This window comes from Narcine bancroftii, chromosome 11, assembly GCF_036971445.1.
Source record: "Narcine bancroftii isolate sNarBan1 chromosome 11, sNarBan1.hap1, whole genome shotgun sequence".
Taxonomy (NCBI): Eukaryota; Metazoa; Chordata; class Chondrichthyes; order Torpediniformes; family Narcinidae; genus Narcine; species Narcine bancroftii.
Window position 1 is genome coordinate 93671545 of NC_091479.1, and position 19512 is coordinate 93691056.

Genomic DNA, 19512 nt, shown 5'->3' on the forward strand with positions numbered 1-19512 from the left:
AGAGCTTTTTAGAAAATCCACCTCTCAGTCACATTTTGCTGTCCGTGACTTGAGGCAGACTGTGACTTAGAGGGAGTTACCAAAACAGTTACTAAGAAAGAAGTTATTTTAAGAACCACCAAGGCTGCCACTGAAGTATTAAATCTCTGGCCACCAAACTTTGGCAAACTCCGCAGTGACATCACCAAAATGTTTCCACCGCTTTTTTTTTGTGTAGTCCAGATCACGGAAACTCAAAGCTGAAAAGACTTTCTTCAACTTAGCATTCATTCGTTCACCAATCATCTTAAAACCACTATTCTTATTCATGCTGCATCTGAACCATTCATGATTTTGAAAGGTGTTTTTGTATCTATCTAACTCCACTGAATGAAAGAGAATAAACTCTCTTCTTCAGTCTCCCCGCGTCAATGCAATCCTTCAACCATTGTTCCATTCCAGTTAATCCATTCTTTTTTTTTAAGTTTTTTATTTCCAGTTAATCCATTCTTGAGACTCTGTCATCCTGACAATCCACCTTCCATATTGTAGTAGCTCCCTCTTTTGGATATTGTAAGTTAAAGCAGATTTACAAAAAAATACAACTTTGCTGATTAGGGAAACAAGAAAGAAGTGATATTGTCCTTCAGATTGGTATAGACAGACCCAGACCAAAGCAGACACACAGGATCAAAGAGGACTCACCTCCAAAAACCCACACTACTGAGGAAAGGCATTATCTTCACCGGTCAAATCTGCTCCGACTTCCGTAAGCTCATTGAAACAGTGAAGTCAGTGATCAGTTGAATATCAGACGCCATTACATCTGACCTCCTGCTCTGCTGCAAGAGAGAACAAAATGATTTTCTGGAGTCATTTCACATCCTGCCCCCTCCCCACCACTTTAAGCCAGAACTGGCTGATGGACATAGAGCAGCTGCATGAATGGGGGCCGTAAGCTGACTGGCTGCATCACTGGTGTGGGGACACAAGTACCCTAAACGTCAAGCCCTGAAAAAGGTAGTGGACACAGCCCAGAACATCACAGGGAATGCTGTGGTCAAAAAAAAACACAGCAGCAATCATCATGGCTCCGCCATACCCAGCACACATTCTGTTCTCACGGCTCTCATTGCGAAAGAGGTCTCAGTGCCACAAGGTTCACACTCCCATGTTCAGGAACAGCTGCCAGCCCTCCATCATCAGACTCCTGAATAACAAACTCAATCAGGGGCTTGTTAAAGGATTCATACTTTTCCACTTTATTGATTTTTTTTCCCCTTTGTATTGCACAATTGATTTGTTTACATTTCTTTATTTGTTTATATGTGTACATTAAGTAGTTTTTTTTTGCACTACCAATAAGTGGAATCTCAGGGTTGTATATGATTCTGTGTATGTACTTGGACAATGAATCAGAAATCTGAAATCGGCATGCGAAAAGAAATGTGCTAGAAGGTGAATATGGATTCTTATCTCACCTAAATGTTTCATATTTTAACTTTTAATAAAATGTACATTTTTGCTTGTTTTATGAAATTCTATTTACATATTTTTGATGATTTATCTTTATGCAAACAGATTTTTATATAATTATGGCTATCAGGGCCATTTAAAATAAGTTAAGGCCTTTGACAAGGTAGGCAGTCAGAGTTTACCAGGGTGAACCAAGGCACACCCTCAGGTCTGCAGCCTGCTTGCAATTCACTCCCGTTTGCTGAGTTGTTCTCAGGCATGGAGCATCAGCTCAGCTAGGTGTTGATCAGTTTAAGGAATCACAAGGGGAAGTAGGATTGGGCAGCTGGCCTGATTCAATGCAATCTGACCCTTTGCTTTAAATGTCCACATACACATTATTACGCATCTCACTCTCTGAACGGGGATAGAATGGAACAAAAACGCATCTGTTGAAGCATAGGTTAAGTGTTAATAGTTATTCTGTGTGTGCATGTGGCGCAGGTTAGGCTCAACAGCCTGCTCACTGTTTTTTTAATGTCTCTCCAATTGAAGGGATAGGAGTCGAGGAGTTAGTCTGAAAATATACCCAACTGTGGGGTGGAGAGTTGGAACTGGTGATCCAAAAGGATAGTTAAATGTAAGGAGGCACATTGTTCACAGTGTAATTTTGGGGCTGGTTGAACAACTGCCACACAGATGTCAATAATTGCTGCGACTGTGGTTATACCCAATCTGGTACAATTTAATTCTGCATGAAAGATCCATGTGGGATGAAGAATTCAGTCTACTGAAGTAAATACTGATAAAACTTTAAAGTAATTCCAACCGAATCGATGCCTCTGTGCAGCTGGTGGACAACAGAGAGTCCCAGAAATGAGATCAAAGCCCGTTGCACATACATCTTGTACTTCCTTTGGCAATTTCTGGGAAAACATTCGATTGTTTCTTGAGAAAAATACATGTTAGGAATAAGAGTGGAGGATTTTGGAACACCCCACTGAGAACTTCAGTGCTGTAGAAGAAGTCATTGCTCACAAATGCAGAGTGTAGAGAAATAAATTCTCATTTCATGAGTACTTTTAGATGCTTTTGATGGTTTTAGGAATGGGAGATATTTGACTGTCCTGGCATTAAGTTAGATCATGGGTGATCGTTAACCTATTCCGTTTACCCACCATTTTTATATTGTTAACACAATATAACACAGAGTCATAGAGAGATACAGCATCCTTTGTCCCACCAAGAATGCAGCAAACATTAATCACCCATTTGACGCTGATAATATACTGATCCCATTTTTTTCTAAAATTCTCCCCATTTTTTCTTCAACTCACACATATGAGGGCTGCATTTCAGTGGCCAGTTGATCTTTGGCATGTGGGAAGCAACCAGATCACCTGGGAGAAGCCCACAAGGTCACTGGAAGGAGCAACAGACTCCTTATGAACAGAACTAGCCTTCAGATAGAAGCCATTTCTCCACCACTGCAAGGCAAGGTGGCTTGACCAGGTGAACTGTGTGCTGCCAGTACAGCACTTCAGTGAGAATTTCAGATTTATTAATTTTCTTATCTCTCCCTTTTTCACAATTTATATGAAAAATCATTCTGTGACTATTTTCAAATACCTTTCTACTGGGAGGGTAGACCAATGATATTGGGAATTAATTTAATTAATATTCAAACCGAAGATAATATTTCTTACGTGTGAGTAAAATGTAAGTTGTTCATTTCTCCATGCTCACAGCACTCAGTACTGTAGGGAACTCAGAAAATGGATCATGTTGCATTTTTTTAAATATTTATACTCTTTTGTTGCTCATAGGAGAGTCCACTAACCTTACAAATAGTGCATCAGTGAGCTGTTGAATGTAGGTGGAGATCGTCATTTATCCATTACCTAAACAAGCAGCTGATCGAAAAAGCTTAGTTTGAGAAAAATAAATGAATGACTACATTCTGAGATCATGGCATTGACTGTCACTTTAAAGAGATTTCCACCACTGCATATCCCAACTATAATATCCGTCTAGAATTTTTACGCATTTTTTTTTCCTGAAAGTCTCAATGCATAAAATCTGGACTATTAAGATAATTATGCAATCTTTAAATTGATGTGTTATTTTACTTTCAATATTGTATTCGATTTATTGGATTAATTTATACCAAATGTCCAGACAGAATAATTATTAGTGTTGGCTCTATCAGTGCTTTACCAGATTCTCTGAGCTGTAAAGTTTGGTCTGTAGGCTCTACAAGCATAGAAAAGGTAGAGGGGTTTGTGTGTGTGTGTGTGTGTGTGTGTGTGTGTGTGTGTGTGTGTGTGTGTGTGTGTGTGTGTGTGTGTGTGTGTGTGTGTGTGTGTGTGTGTGTGTGTGTGTGTGTACCCACACACAGTAAACCCTTCAGATCCGGCACTTATGGGGATTTGTAGATGCCAGATAAATGAATTTGTGAATGTTTTGGTTGCTTGAGATTGTGTTTTGCCTGATTGTCAAACTATCAGCAAGGTATGCCAATTTTGAACTCCCATTTTTTTTTATCCATTCCTTTTCTGCAATTTTTTTTCTGGTTGCTTGAGGCTGCATCACATATAACAGGGGTTTTACTGTGTGTGTAGATATATATATATCTATATATATATATATATAGATATATATATATATATATATATAGATATATATATATATATATATACAGTAATATGGACAGTTGCTGGGTTGAAAACAAGTTCTGTTACCTAGGTCTATCTTTAACTCAAATTTGTATTTAAGTCGGAACATTTACATATGGTCATTATTTAGCGTCAGTCAAATGTTTATCTTAATATATGTATTTTACCTTTCTTTGCATGTAAAACACTTAAGTAACACTTTTAAATACATGACAACATCTCAGACATCACAATACAGTACAAAATTGGATGATGTAGGGGAAGATGATGGAGAGATGGCTACTCTTGGAGAGGATGGAGCTGATGCTGGAGACTAAGGGTTTGATTTTTGCCACATGAAACCTTGAGGTGAAATCAGCTGTAAAGGAGCATCTGTTCATTTCTAACTGCCTTTAACCCAAGGAGGTAGTAGAGTCACAACACTGTTGGTTCACAAATCACTTGTAAACCAGACAAACTAAGAGTACAACACGGTCAATCCATTCCGAGCAAGTTCAGTGCAATGGAAAACCGCGCTGTTCAAAGCATTATTACAATGCACTTTAATGTAAATCAAAAAATTCTCTAGGCCCCGTCGTTAAAGTAAAAACACAAAATGCTGGAGACCTGCTCAGCAGGTCGAATACTGTCCTTTATGTAGCAAAGGCAAAGATACATAAATGACGCTTGAGCCCTTCATCAAAATGTGAGAAAATATCAGCAAGCGTTCGAACAAAAGAGTAGGGGGCAGGGGAAGGAAGGGGGGTTGGAGATGATAGGTGGAGAAAGGAGGGAGGGAAGAGCAGCATTGATGGGGAGGGCTGTGTGGATGAAAGAATTGGAAAGACAGGAAAAGGGGGAGGGATAAAGAGGCAAGCAGGTTTAATGGAAAGCAGTAAAGTCAATGTTCATGCCATGTGACCGGAGAATGATTTTCTTTATGTATTTGGATAAAATGATATGGTAAAGTGTCATAGATTTTATAAAGTAGCTAAGGTACATCACCCTGTGCAGTCTCAACATCCCAGTCTGCCATTTTTCAGTGTAATGTGTACCAGCATAAAAATTAATGATATTCCTAATGAATTCTCTTTGCTTTAGTTTTCTTGCCATCAATAAAGCACTTATCGGAGCAACAGGGAATTCAAGATATCCAGAAATCTATTATACACGTGTATATAAATCTCAGAAATATGTTTCAAATGATAGACTCAATTAGAACATAATTATTTCACTTGTAAACTAATTTTTAATTAGATGGCCAGATATGGTTTGACCATTGTAATTTTTGCTTTGGCATTACTGTTAGAAGAACAGTAATTAAGGCTAAAAACATGTACAAATAGTGTCTATTTGGACCATTGAATCAACTACTGAGATGGATCCACCAATGAAGATGTGACAGGTTCACAACAAACAACCTACTGCATGGAAAGTAAAATCAGTTTTCTCAGAAAGCAGAGTCTATGGAAAGGGCAGAGAAACAGAATTCAATGGTAACTTTTTTCAGTTTCAGTGGGGCAATTTCTCTGGAAAAATGGATTGGATTAGAATCACGTAATAACGTGCATAGAGTCACTCTCCATCAACCTTGTGGGCCACTCTATTTGATTGACAGTTAGCCAATAAGCGAGCTAGAGAGTGTCAGCAGTCTGAAGCAAAATGTAAATGGGCGAAGAAACCTTGTCCAAAGAAAACAGACATTTGCAGGTTGAAGTCAAACCCCGTCGCAAACTAAATATTACCCTTTTTTTCCCCTGAGGAGGAGAGTCATTAGATGTTATTGTATGAGTAAAGGTCTTAATTTGAGGAATCACTCCATTCATCTTAGATTTTGAACTTATGAGGCATTGGTCTGGACTAACCCTTAGTGCTGTTTAACATGATGTAGAAATCAATTCAGGTGAACATCAATATCTGACAGATATATTGATCTTGTATTAGAGCACAGATGGAGGCCGAATGCACAGATCTGGGAACACAAATGAGGTTATTTTGCAAGAGAAAAAGAAGGGCGTAATCTCACTGAGACAAAACGTCATTGTACACTCTGATTGCATTCAGAAAATATCATCCGATCATTCACTGAGGTAATGAGCAATTGCTGACATGGCAGTCCTGAGCTAGAAAATAAGCCAGTTGCTGTTAAATTTCCTCCATTGTTCTAGTAAGAATTCATCTGAATAGCCAACCTTTTATATGCATTTATTAAAGCAGTAGAAGGCATTTAGATCACAAGATGTTTGTAAATGACTTATTCATTCAATATTATAAGCTGTTGAGGATATAAATTGATGGATTGGAAAGGACTATTGAACAAGATACTCTCACCACCAGCTTCCAGTAAAGTACCTCAAAATCGTGCCTTTCATTTTTTTTTTCTTGCTACATACATCTATTTACATCTACTTCATTAATCAAGAATAATAACTGATTATATTTCAGATTTAATGCATTTCCAGTTATTTAATTTTCAACATAGGTAAATCAAGTATGATCTGTGTAGAGTTTTCATGTTCTCCTTGCATAGGTGTATCTAGGGTACGGCAGCCAGGGCACATGCCTTGGGCACCACTGTCCTCACCTCCCCAATATCAAACTCCCGAGTCCAAGCCCAACGCGAAGAATCTCGATATGACAAAAGAACTTCGAGGTATGGGTGACAGTCTGAGGTTCTTTAATGACACTGTCAAATTTTGTATTCTGATGGAAATCCCCACTCTGGTTGGCAGCCTGAGGTCCCTGCTCTTGCTGGAAGCATGACGTCCCAACTCCTGCCAGGAATTTCTCGTGGCCTATATTCAAAACTAGCGCAAATGGGCGCTGAAATCGCCGAACTGGCAACTTTATCAATTTTTTTTTAAATGGAGGGCCTAACTTCAGTGCTTGCCATAGGCGCTATTTTACCTAGATACACCACTGTCTCATTGTGATAATGTAGGTTTCCATCAGGTGATCTGGCTTCCTCCCACTTCCCAGAGGCGTATCGGTATTGGCTATTGTTAAGAAACACTTGATGCAGGCAAGTAACAAAAAAGAACCAAAGGTTCTTTGAAGGGTACAGGCATTCCCTGGGTTACGAACATCTGAACAACTCATACTTACGAACGGACTACGTGCGGCTTCAGTGGTTCATTGGTTCAAGGGAGGAGAACGTCATCCGCCATTTTGAGTCGGATCACATTGCTGTTGATGATCAAAATCAGTGTAATATGCCTGTTAGCCTTTACGCTAGTGCAAGAAAAGGCTCAAAGCCTTTTCCATGATTTAAAAGCTGCACATGTAGCACGTTCTGACTTATCTACAAATCTGACAAAGATAGACTGAAAAATGGATCTTATTCATAACCCAGGGACTGCCTGTATATAAGAGAACAAGTCACATGAGTACAGGGAAATAAAGAGAGGAGGGAATGGGACTTGTGGGATTTTTCAGCTAGGAGAAGACATATATCTTATGGGCTGAATGGTCTCCTGTATTGAAGGAGGTAAATGATATAAAACACACAAGTAGGAAAAGTGAAAACTAAGAGTATTCCATAAAAAATGATAAAGAAGCTGTGATTGATATTGAAAATATGTGACTAAGAATTAAATTAACAAACAGTATGTCCAAGATCCACAAAGCAGGAATAAAAAAAAAGCCACTTGAATACAAATCAATACAATGGAGTGAGTAAAATGTAAGCCAGGAGAAATAATGGTCAAATTGAACAAGCTTGTGTCAGGCATGTCGGCTGTCACCAAGAAATAAGGAAACTATTAAAGCACTGGTGGACATCCAGAAAATAGTTACAAAGTCAATACCAACTGTAGAGTTCTAACCATAATAAGGAAGAATAGAGAAAATGGTGCTTTGCAATCTTGGAATGAGATTGTCGAAGGGTAATCTTACAGCAAGGCATTCAAGGTAGCCCTGAAAGCAATGTTTATATCACTGAACAAGTAATTTACAGACCGAGAACAATAATGTAATTTCAAATCCAGCTAATCGAATTTGATTTCCAGATTGATAAATGGGAATTTTGTACCTGTGATGGTGCCAGAATCGTTGAGTGAAAATCCAGGTGATTCGTCAATAACACTGGACAACAAAGATTTCGCTTCCCGAACACTTCTGGATGTATTTTATGAATTTAGGCTGCTGATCACGAAAATAACCTTAAAATCTTCCTGTCATGTACTGTTTCTTTTAATATAACCTATTTGTGTGATTTTCTGTCATATTTTAAGTCAACTTCAAGCAGACAAAACCATGATGCACAACATGTCATTGAAAATTCATTTTCTGCATTTGCCCTTGGGCATCTTCCCTGCTGATCTTGGTGCTGTCAGTGATAAACGTGGTTAAAGGTTTCACTAGGACATTACGACTATGGAAAAGCAGGATCAGGCAAACTAGAATCTATCAATGCTGACTGACTATTGTTAGACACTGACAGGAGAGGCATCAGATGCTGAGTACAAATTAAAATCAGCAACAAAACATTTTTAGGTCAGTTGAACTAACGCAATGTGTCCGCATCAATATGTGATTAAACATGATAAATTTTAAAAAAAGTTAATTTAATGTTTCTCCATCTTCCTACATGATGGAAGAAATCTGAAATGGTCTTTGTGTTCACCTTGTAGTTGTCTATCAGATACCCAATTTATTTTCAGGAAGGAAACATTTTGAAAAATTTTGTTGTCCAATGTAATTGGTTTGAAATGATATACAGTTTTATCATGTATGTTGGAACCCCATAGATTATGATAACATTTGTCGGGGGTCCCAGCATATTTGATAAAGCAGTAAAAAAAGATTACTACAAAGTCTCAAGTCAACAAATGGAGCATCTACATTTTGCAAACTAAATGTTGAGCTCTATATTTAGCTGGTATGAACATGCTGGTCTAAATACTTCTTTGCTTCATCTACTAATCCTCCAGTCAATTATCATTACCTGGGACAATATCAGACTAAAACTTTAATTCCCCCAAACAAGGAAGTAACAAAAATCAAAACTAGTCAAGAACAATTATTCCCAGAAATTATTGCCTGGTCCTTAGCAAGGTCAAGTTCAAGTTTATTATCATCTGATGGGTCCAAGCATATGGACGTCTCTGCCTTTCATTAAACCGCACCCCCCCCCCCCTTTCTCCCATCGCTTTTCCCTATCTGTCTCTTCCTTCCATATCCTTTTGCACAAACATGATAAATTCTTACCTTGTCCCTTATCATATCTAATTAACACTTTTAGTTGATCTGGATTCCTCCCCCAGCCAGCATTGTCCGAAATCTGAGACTTTCTAAGATTTCCAGCTTCTGGCTTATTCCTTGAAGAAACGTCAGCAATATATCTCGTCTCCTATAGATGCTGAAAAGACCAGCTGAGTTCCTCCAGCATTTTGGGTGTTTTTACTAACATCACAGCTTCTGTTTACTTTCATGTTTCACCCTGTAAAATGTTGTTAAGATGCGAGCCAGTAGCCCTGCCCTACTCAACCTCCTTAACAAGCAACTGCTCCTTCTTGACTAATGATGGGGTATTGTGGGTCCAAGGTATTTAATTTTTTAAAATATAATTTATGCAGGCATTCAGCACAGCAACAGACCCTTTCGGCCTATGAGCTTGTGCCACCCAATTACACCTAATTATTTTGAAAGGTGGGAGGAAACCAGAGTGCCCAGAGAAAACTCATGCAGACATGGGGAGAACTTAAACTCCTTACAGCCAGCACCAGATTCAAACCCTAGTCACTAGTGCTGCAGCAGCATTACACAAAACATTTTGCTAACTGATAAGTCATCCTTTATATGCACATCAAGGAACTTGTGCTCTCCACTCTCCATGGTGGGATCATTGATATGTATGGAGAGTGGTCAACCTTTTTCCTCCAGATGTCCATGTTGAGATTCAGGTTGGTTCCTCATTTTACTAGCTGACCAACCTCCTCTCTATAAGCTGACTCATCATTGATACCAATAAGGCCTACGACTTTGGTATCATCTACAAGCTTAATGTTTAAGCTGAAAAATATAAGTATCATTGGATCTTTTACAACAATTAGAGAGATTAGACAAGGCCTTATTCACACTTTGACAGACACCACTCCTGAAGGATCATCTTTATTTTCTGTTCTCCATTCTCAGATATGGGATGTGAATCCATATAGTCCTGACTCAAAGATAAGATTACCGCCAAATGCTCCACAACTAATACTGACAATAATTTGAAATCCACACCAAGCAGCTTACATGCTGGGAACAATTATTTTCCAAGGTCATTTAGACCTACTTTAATAACTTTCAATTTCAGTTGAGGAGTAGAAATTGGGACATTGCTATGACAGCGCCCTGATGCCATGGATGAGGAAGAAGTCATCCATTTTGAAATTGCATTGAAGATTCAAGGAATTATTTTTTAAAATAATTGCAACATAGAAGTGAGGCATTTAGCCCAATGGGTCCATGCCATCTTTCTGTAGAACAATCAGTCCACACCATTCCCCAGCAATAGACCAATAATCTTGAAAATTATTTCCCCTCAAATGATAATCTTGTGCCTCATCAGAGCTATTAATTCATTTGGTTGGATTGTCGTGGACCAGGCTCACTGACCCAGTTCACCATCCGCACTAACCTTTACAGAGAGGTCAGGCTGGTTGAGCCGCTTCTCTGTACCCAAGGATTATACAGTGGAGCAAGTCGCGAGTGATTACAAGCTGGCTCCTGATGCCCCACTCCTAGAATGCCCTTAATGCTAGACTCTGCCAACACTATATGAACTATTTTATTTTAATGATGCAGTACAAAGGAAGGTCCTTCTAGCCCATGTAGCCTAATTAACCAACCAATGTTGGTTGGGAAATATCAGAGTGCCTGGAGAAAACCCATACAAGACACAGGAAGAAGGTCCTTACAGAAGGAACCAGATTCAAACCCAGATCGCTGGCGCTGCGACTGCTGCGCTAATCATGCCAACAAACTAATCCCTGAACTGGATCTAAATATCTGTGAGTGTGATCCTTGGCTTAATTCAGGCTCTAAACCTTGCATGTCATGTTCATTGGACTCCAGTGAGTCCATTTATGAACTGGGAAATTGGACTGGCCAGATTTCTTCACAGAGGTGGAAGATGAAGACAACAGATAAGCCATTGGTGGTTAGTCTGTAGATCTCTGCAAAAGATTAAAACAATGGAGCTTTTGAACATATCCTGCAAATGACAGAATCATAGAATGGTGTACCTTAGGACCCTCAGATCGTTACATCTTCCCAAGTATTTTGAAACAAATTGTCACACATCCTATTTTTATACACAGTTCAGTGAATATCTTGTCTTCAAATGCATATTTACATGCCATGAATAAAGCAAATGAGTTCTGAATATTTATCCTCTTAAAATAATTTTGGGGATGAAACTTCTACATTTATTTTACAGATGGGCAACTTGGAAATCTGGAAAAAAATCATCTTTCTGATCAGGTCACAAAGGTTTAAGTAAAATAATACATCGTAAGCTTGAATAACTGACAGTGGAAGATTCAGTTCTGCTGGTTGTTTTCCTAATTGCGTTGAACGTTTTGCCCCATGTTCTGCTCAATATTGCAGCCGCAAAACAACAAATTCCATGACACACATTCATAACAATAAACCTGATTCTTATTATACTTCCATTGACCACTGTTACATGGAAAAATGTGTAATTGGCAGGCACTTCTATTTACGATCATGCAAGCTTCTGTCATCAGTTGATGTGACGGGCAGAACATATTAATATTAATTCTTCTTTTTGATAGACTTATTCCTCACTTGACTCTTCATTCATGAACATTCTGCCTCCTTATAGATTTCTCTGTTGATATATGGCAAGTGAGTTAGCTCATTCGATGGTAAATAACTTTACGTGATTTTTGGAATTATTCCAGAGAGCTGTCATTTAGGGTCGAAGCAATTCAGTTCTTCTGATGCAGAACTTTGATTTAGTCGGCTTATTAATGGAAACCTTTGGAATGCTGAATACTGGGGAAAATGACCAAAATAATTCCAGAACGAGGAGATATTTTGCAAGCTGCTTAAAGGAGTTATTTTCTTCACACACTCTAAAATTGTTTTACTCTTCTATCCCTCCACTCTAACACTTTCAAGGCTACTAACATTGTTCTTTTATAGTTACTTCTACTTTTGGTGCCTTTGCTCTTTTCTAACAGCTCTCTCCCTGTAAATTTGTAACCTGTGCTTATTGCTGCATAATATGTGGGTGAATCAGCTGGATCGCTCACCTTGGTACATGTGGCAATCAAGCAATTTGTATTTAAGATAATGCCTATTTTGTTGTGCTGCAACATTATATGAAGAGACAAGAAACTGCAGATGCTGAAATTCACCCGTGTCCTCTCACACTCTATTTTATCTGACGTCCACCTCAGCCCCAATGTTCTGCCACCCATTTGGTTCTTTTAATTCTTTTTTTTTAATTTAGACATACAGTATGGTTACAAGCCACTTCAGCCCACGAGTCCAATTTACAGCCAATTAACCTCCATCCCCAGTATGTTTCAAACAGTAGAAGGAAACGGGAGCCCCCAGGGAGAAGTACAGACATGGGAAGAAGTACAAACATCTTACAGACAGCACGGGACATGCTCCCTCTGCGTGACTTCAGCAACACTAAAATATATTTTGGTGGGCTGCAGGACCAGCCTTGTTCAAGGCCGATACAACTGGCATCATAACCAGGTGTTATGGTGTTTTGCAGCAGTGCTGGAAAATCGGCGGATGAGTGTCAAGGCTCTAGCTCCCCCTTCATCCCTCTGGCCGTTAACAGCATTTGTCCAGGAAGGTGAGGGTTAAGCCGGAATTGCCACATCAAGATAGTTATGCAGGGAAGATGGTGGCAGACTTAGCCTAGATGCTCTGCTTCCCAAATGAAATCGTGGAAACCAACCTCAGATCAGACCTCGTGTTGTGGTCCGCCTCTCTCCATCTCGCTTACAGTGTCCTGGGAGGATGCAGTAGATGCGGCCTATGAGCGCAAGAAACTGAGGTGCGCTGAGCTTGCAGCTGATGTGCAGCCAAATGGCTGGAAGGCAAGGGTTGAAGTAGGCTGCAGAAGATTTGCAGCCCCATCAACATCAAGGCTTCTCCGGGAGTTGGGAGTGCAAGGAAAGATACATGGTCAAAGATTTCTCCAGAGCTGCTGAAAAGGGTAGTCAGTGGCTCTGGATGAGGAGAAAGGATTCTATCTGGGGCCCCCAAGTGAGTGAATGGCATCTAGAGGGAGAGCCCAGGATGCCAGGATTCACCGCTGAACCCTCAAGGGTCTATCAGCAAAACACTGAGGAAGGAGGGCGCCCATTTGATAAACCAGAAGATGCCACCACTCACTTGGCCGCCCCGCAGAGTCGAGGCGGCTAGTCTCAGGAGCCCAATAAGGGACATTAACATCAAGTGCGACATAACATACCAAATATAGTTCATTGTTCTGATCTAAAAAAAAATCTTCTCTAGTGTTTACCAATATTACAAAGGAATATTAATTAATCTAGTAAACATTGTAAACAATGTCATTTTGATATGAATAATTCTTACCATAGTATCACAAATACAGTCTTTCCAAAAAGGTTTGAATGATTCAATATTATGATTTAATGTTTAACGACAGCATTTAATAGTTATGGATAAAATCTTAATTTGTACAGTAATTTATCTTAAGTTTTCCCAGATGTATAACCTTGTATTTTAGAAATTATTTATTCCTGCATTGACAGAAGAATCAGGGAAGGCCATTTGGGCCATCATCTGCTTAAGTTCAATTTTGTTTGAATTATCATACAATTGTGCTGGTACAACAGTGTTCTTCAGTCCCTGGTGTAAGAACATTCAAGCACCTATATGGCACACATTTTCACAAGTGATTTAAATGCAGGACATGCAGAAAAATAAATAAATATTGTTTAATAAGTAGTCAAGTCTCGGAGGGATTGCAGTTCATCAGTCATTCAGCTGGTCTCATTGCCTGTGGGAAGAAACTGTTTCTCAGGCTGGTGGCTCCTGCTCTGGTTATTCTGTATCCCTTTTCCAAAAGGAGTAGCTGGAAGATGCTGCGTGAGGGGTGGGAGGGGTCCTTAGTGATTTTGTGAGCCCTCTTCTGACCACAGCCCTGTTAGATCACATTGATGGGGGCGGGGAGAGGGAGACCTCAGTAATCCTCTCTGCTGCTCTTATGATCCTATGGATTGACCTCAAATTCAATGTTCTACAACATCCCTACTACACTGTGAGGCAGCCAGCCAAGACACTCTCAATAGAGCTCCTCTAGAAAGTAGACAAGATGGTGGCACCGCAATCTTGGGCTCGTTCTGAAATCTCCGTTGTGGGGAAACTCAGCAGACCAAACAGTGTACTTTATATAGTAAAATTAAAGATACATAACCAATTTTCTAGCTTGAACCCTTCATCAACATATGTTACACAGATCTCCTCACATGTTAGAATGGCAAGACAGTGATGCACTTCCTGAAAGACTGAAACAGGCAAGACCACTGGCCACCATCTTGTCAACTTTCTAGAGGAGCTCTATTGAGAGTGTCTTGGCTGGCTGCCTCACAGTGTAGTAGGGATGTTGTAGAGCATTGAATTTGAGGTCAATCCATAGGATCATAAGAGCAGCAGAGAGGATTACTGGGGTCTCCCTCTCCCCACCCCCATCAATGTGATCCAATGGGGCTGTTATCTAGTTCTCATAATTCAAGGCCCCTAGTCCTGGCAACATTCTCACAAATCTCTTCTGCACCCTTTCCAGCTTATTGATATCTTTCTGATAGCTGGGTGATCAAAACTATGCACACTATACAGTTTCATCAACATTCAGTAAATTTGGATCTTGACCTCCCTGCACCCCTACTCAATGCCTTAGCCAAAGCGGACCAGCATGACTAACACCTCTTTCACCAACCTGTCTACCTGCATTGCCAATTTCATGGGACTAAGTACCTTTTTTTCCCAGATACTTTTTCCTGCAATTGTGACAGAATTACCACTAATAGGTAGTGCAAAAAACCGTACACAGCGTTTAAATGTAAACAAATAAAGAGCTGTAAACAAATAATGAATGTAAACAAATTATGCAATAAAGAGAGAATTAAAAAAGAGTCCTTAAATGAGTCCCTGACCTAGTTTGTCATTGAGGAGACTGATGGAGGAGGGGTAGCAGCTGTTCCTGAACCTGATGATCCATGTCTTGTCACCTATATCTCTTTCCTGATAGAAGTAGCAAGAACGGAATGTGTGCTGGGTGCTATCGGTCTTTAATGATTGCTGCTGCTCTCTGATAGCAGCATTCCCGGAGAATGTTCTCAATAGTGCGGAGGAGTTTGCCTGTGATGTCCTGGGTTGTGTCCACTACCTTTTGGAGGGCTTTACACGCAATGGTATTGGTGTCCCCATGCCCTGAATGCTCATCCTCAGGGCCCTGTTATTCACCATAAATGTCCTTCCCTGGTTTAACCTAACAATGTGCAAAACCTCACACTTGTCTGAGTTAAATTCCATCAACCATTCCTTCACCCACTTTCACCATTCATCTAGACCAGGGGTGGCCAAACTACAGCCCATGGCCAACTGTGGCCCATTGCCCATTTTTAAGTGGTCGGTTAGAGAAAAAAAATGGCACTTCTACTGGAGCTGATGTAATAGCAGCGCTGCCGCTGGTGCGGGTGTGGTGCAGACAATAAGCACATCGACATGATGGAGTGATTAAATGGCTTTAATTACCAAAAACCTGAGCATTACTGATTCACTTCTTGGCCAGGTTCCAGGAGCAAGAGGAGACAAGTCCGAGTACGCCGGTCTTTATTAGGAAATCTGGGGAGGAGCCAAGGAAGGATTAGGGAAGGATTATGGACTGGCCAGTCCATACATTTGTGCAAGTCCCTTTCACCACAGTGGGCCTGCAGAGAACAGGGAACAAAGTCCCGGCGCTCCCTCATAGGGTCCAACCAGTCAGTCCGACTGCCATCAGATCTATACTAGCTTTAAACAGCCTGCTAAAGGAGCCAAAAGTGATTGAAAACTGCTGGGCTTCATAATGTTTGGCCCGTGACACCTTATATTTTTCTGTACATGCCCCACAACCAAAGAAGTTTGGCTACCCCGATCTAGATCCTGTTGCAATCGTAGATAACCTTTTATACTTTCCACTCTATCAATAATTTTGGTGTCATCTGCAAACTCATGACCATGCTAACCACATTGTCATCAAAGTCATTTTAACACAGATGGCAAACCACAGTGGGCGCTCCTCCAATTAATATTTGAAACATCCTTTCTCGATATTAGTAACAGTGTATTCTATTTCCCAGCCTCCAATATTGCTTACTTCTATTGCCCAAATGTCACCACAGCTCATGTACACGATTAGATTAAAAATAGCGGCACTGCGGGAGCTGCTGCAACGGCAGCGATGCCACTGGTGTGGACCCAAGGAGAGTGATGAGAGGAGACGCAGTGCTTCTCCGCAGGGTTCTACTACCCAGTCCAACTACTGACAGTTCCATACAGGCTTCAAATGACCTGTTAAAGGAACCTGTTTTAAAATCCTATGACTGCAGGGCCTGGGCCCAAGATTGTGGTGCCTACATTTGGCAGCTGCCTTGAGGGGTTTCAGGCTCTGGGAAAGCAAATGTCTAGCGCAGGGAACTAGAACATGAGGAGACCCTCCTCCCCCCTCTCCCCCCCTCACCCTGTTTGAGAAGAAGAAGCAGAGGAGATGACCCCATGGGGCAGTGGCCATGATGGCAGACCAGCGAGGGCCTTTGCGGCTGAAAAGCACACAGGCAGCAGGCTGTTGGTGACTGAGGTCAAAGGAGTCACGCCAGGCTGCAGACTGCTTGAGATGGCTTGAGTCTGGATGGAGGGGTAGCAGGTGTCAGAACTAGGATGCTGATGGGTGCCGATGGTGCTGAAGGCTTCCTGATCGTAGCGGAGGTTTGAATTTGGAGCTCGGGTTTCTGATGGTTTGGGCTGAAGTCTGTATGGCTGCGGAAGCAACATAATTGCAGTAGCCAAATCTACGGACACTCAGTGACTCTGGGGGAGTCTCTTTTGCTTTTCTTTCTCTGACTGTAAGGGGCGCCAAATGATTTCTGCAGATGGCGAACCTTTGACTGCCTTACAGCAGACTGAAGTCAATTTCATGTCATATTACATCTGCTTTTATTTATGACCATAAAGAAATCTTGACTCTTGAATCAATTCCAACAGCACACCGTGTGCTCTATTGGAAAATCCTTGTTTGTACCAGAATTACCTTCACTGTCTTAAACATTTCTGTCATTCCCTTCAAAAATATGCAATATGATTGCAACTCTTGGAGTAATCTTTGGCTGACTTGTAGCACTTGCTCATCATAGATCAACGTTAAACTGAATGATAATCAGAAAGTGTCTTCTGTGTCAAATGCAAATAACAACATTGGACCACAATTTTTAGCAAAAGGTTTGCTTCATGAAAAAAATGGGCATTATGGTGACAACTTCACGCTGAACACAAAGAACATTGCAGATCTACTGCATTTCAAAGGAAAATGGAGAAACATTAAATTCACTTTTATAAAGTTTATCCTGTTTAATCACATATTGATGCGGACACATTGCATTAGTTCAACTGGCCTAAAAATGTTTTGCCGCTGATTTTGTACTCTGCATCTGATGCCTCTCGTGTCAGTGTCCAACAATAGTCGGCCAGCATTGATGGATTTCAGTTGTCCTGATATCCCTATTCCGTGGTAGCAATGTCCTGATAAAACTTTTCACCATGTTTGTTATTGACTGCACCAAGATCAGCAGGGAAGAAGTCCAAGTGAGAATGCAGAAAATAAATGTTTAATGACATCTTGTACTTTGTGGTTTTGTATGCTAGGAGCATGTTAATCAGTTTGGTAAATAGGTTATATCTAAATAAAAACTGTACGTGATAGGAAAACTTTGAAATGATTTTCGTGATCGGCAGCCCAAAATCCATAAAATACACCCAAAAGTGTCCAGGAAACAAAATATTCATTGACCATTGTTACTTGTCTATTTGATGAGAAAAAATTTAAAGTAAAAAGATTTCAAACTTTTCTTTGTTTCCACACTGAAGTAAGATCTAAAGCTCACAGAATCTTCCCAATGGTCTCACTTGACACCTTCACAGGTTTCATGTAGATGCGGATTTCTCATACATTTCCGATTAATGTAATGTCACTGCTTGGCCTCAATGTCAACCTTTTGACTTGTGTTCTGACATTCCCTGGTGGTCAGTCAGATAAGCTATAAATTACAATCAGAATTATGATTGAGCATAAACTGTGACAAGTTTTCTAATTACAATTTAAGCATTCTTATGCTTTATAGTAGAGTTCTTTGAAAACTAATGCCTCTCCACGTTCTATTTTTATGTCATAAAATCACTAAAATAAATTCTGCTCACACGTGAATTGGAATCCCTCGAAACAATATGGGCTAATTTCATTTTACCAGAGTCACACAGTTATGGTCTCGTCATAAAATTAACCTTAGCAACATTTCTTTCAGCAAGGTTGGAGAACTAGATATTGATGTGTAACCGTAAGAATCTGAGTAATGAAAAATAAATCCACTAAGAAAGAATTTTTGGAGCTGAATGAAATACATTATTCTGTTTTCTATTTTGAGCTGACACGTGAAATTTCCTAAGCATTCAAGCTGACTATTTTTAGAACCAATACAGTAATTATTCTCATTACCATAAATCCACAGCCTACAATTATTTGGGAGCTGAATGGCATTTCTCTATTATCTGGATTTTAATACATACGTGAAAAAAGACTTTAAAGGCCCAGGGTCTGTCCAGGAATTGGCATTGCTTCTGAAGCAGGATCTCTGTTCCTTAAACTGTGTCTACACTTCACAGTTTGCTCTAGTATCTAAACGTCAGAGTTCTGTTTCCATGGAGATGATCTGTGTCCTGCATAATAGTAGCCTTATTTTTTTGTTCAGCTACAGAGAATGTTGGTCTAGCTAATTGCAGTTGTAGTATTGACTAACCTTGAGAATCTCAAGATTGTAAATCATTAATCACGATCCTGAAAGTGTTTGTATTTTAATAACTCAAAAAGATGAATATTGAATCCACAATTTTCCATTTTTGTACATGGTAAAATGCTCATCTAACCGTGGGCATTATTAGTTGCCAAATTCAAAGTTTTTTTTTATTTTGTGTAACTCTTGTGATGAGAGTGCAGTTGGAGTTGGTAATAGAGGGTGCATTGGAGGGTTGGCATTAACTCAAAATGGAAGTAAATCCAACATTATGTCACCAATCTATATTGTAACCCAAAGATGTATATTAAATTAAAGCTAATCACTGCATTTCAACATTTTGACTAAGACTGACCCATTGTCCCTCTAAGCACTGA

At 40.0% G+C, this 19512-nt stretch overlaps 1 long non-coding RNA gene across 2 annotated transcripts in view; it reads right to left on the reverse strand.

Moving 5' to 3' along the window:
* Positions 1 to 18998, reverse strand: part of LOC138745630 (uncharacterized) — a 101717-nt gene extending 82719 nt beyond the window's left edge. The window contains exons 1-2 of one of the 2 annotated variants that reach the window (XR_011346375.1): positions 7194 to 7264; positions 685 to 821 (exon numbers count right to left, since the gene is read on the reverse strand). This is a non-coding gene — a long non-coding RNA (uncharacterized lncRNA). Of the gene's footprint in view, positions 1 to 684; positions 822 to 7193; positions 7265 to 18911 lie in introns of those variants that run through there. The other variant, XR_011346374.1, reaches the window with a different exon arrangement.
* Between the last annotated feature and the right edge of the window lie 514 nt (positions 18999 to 19512).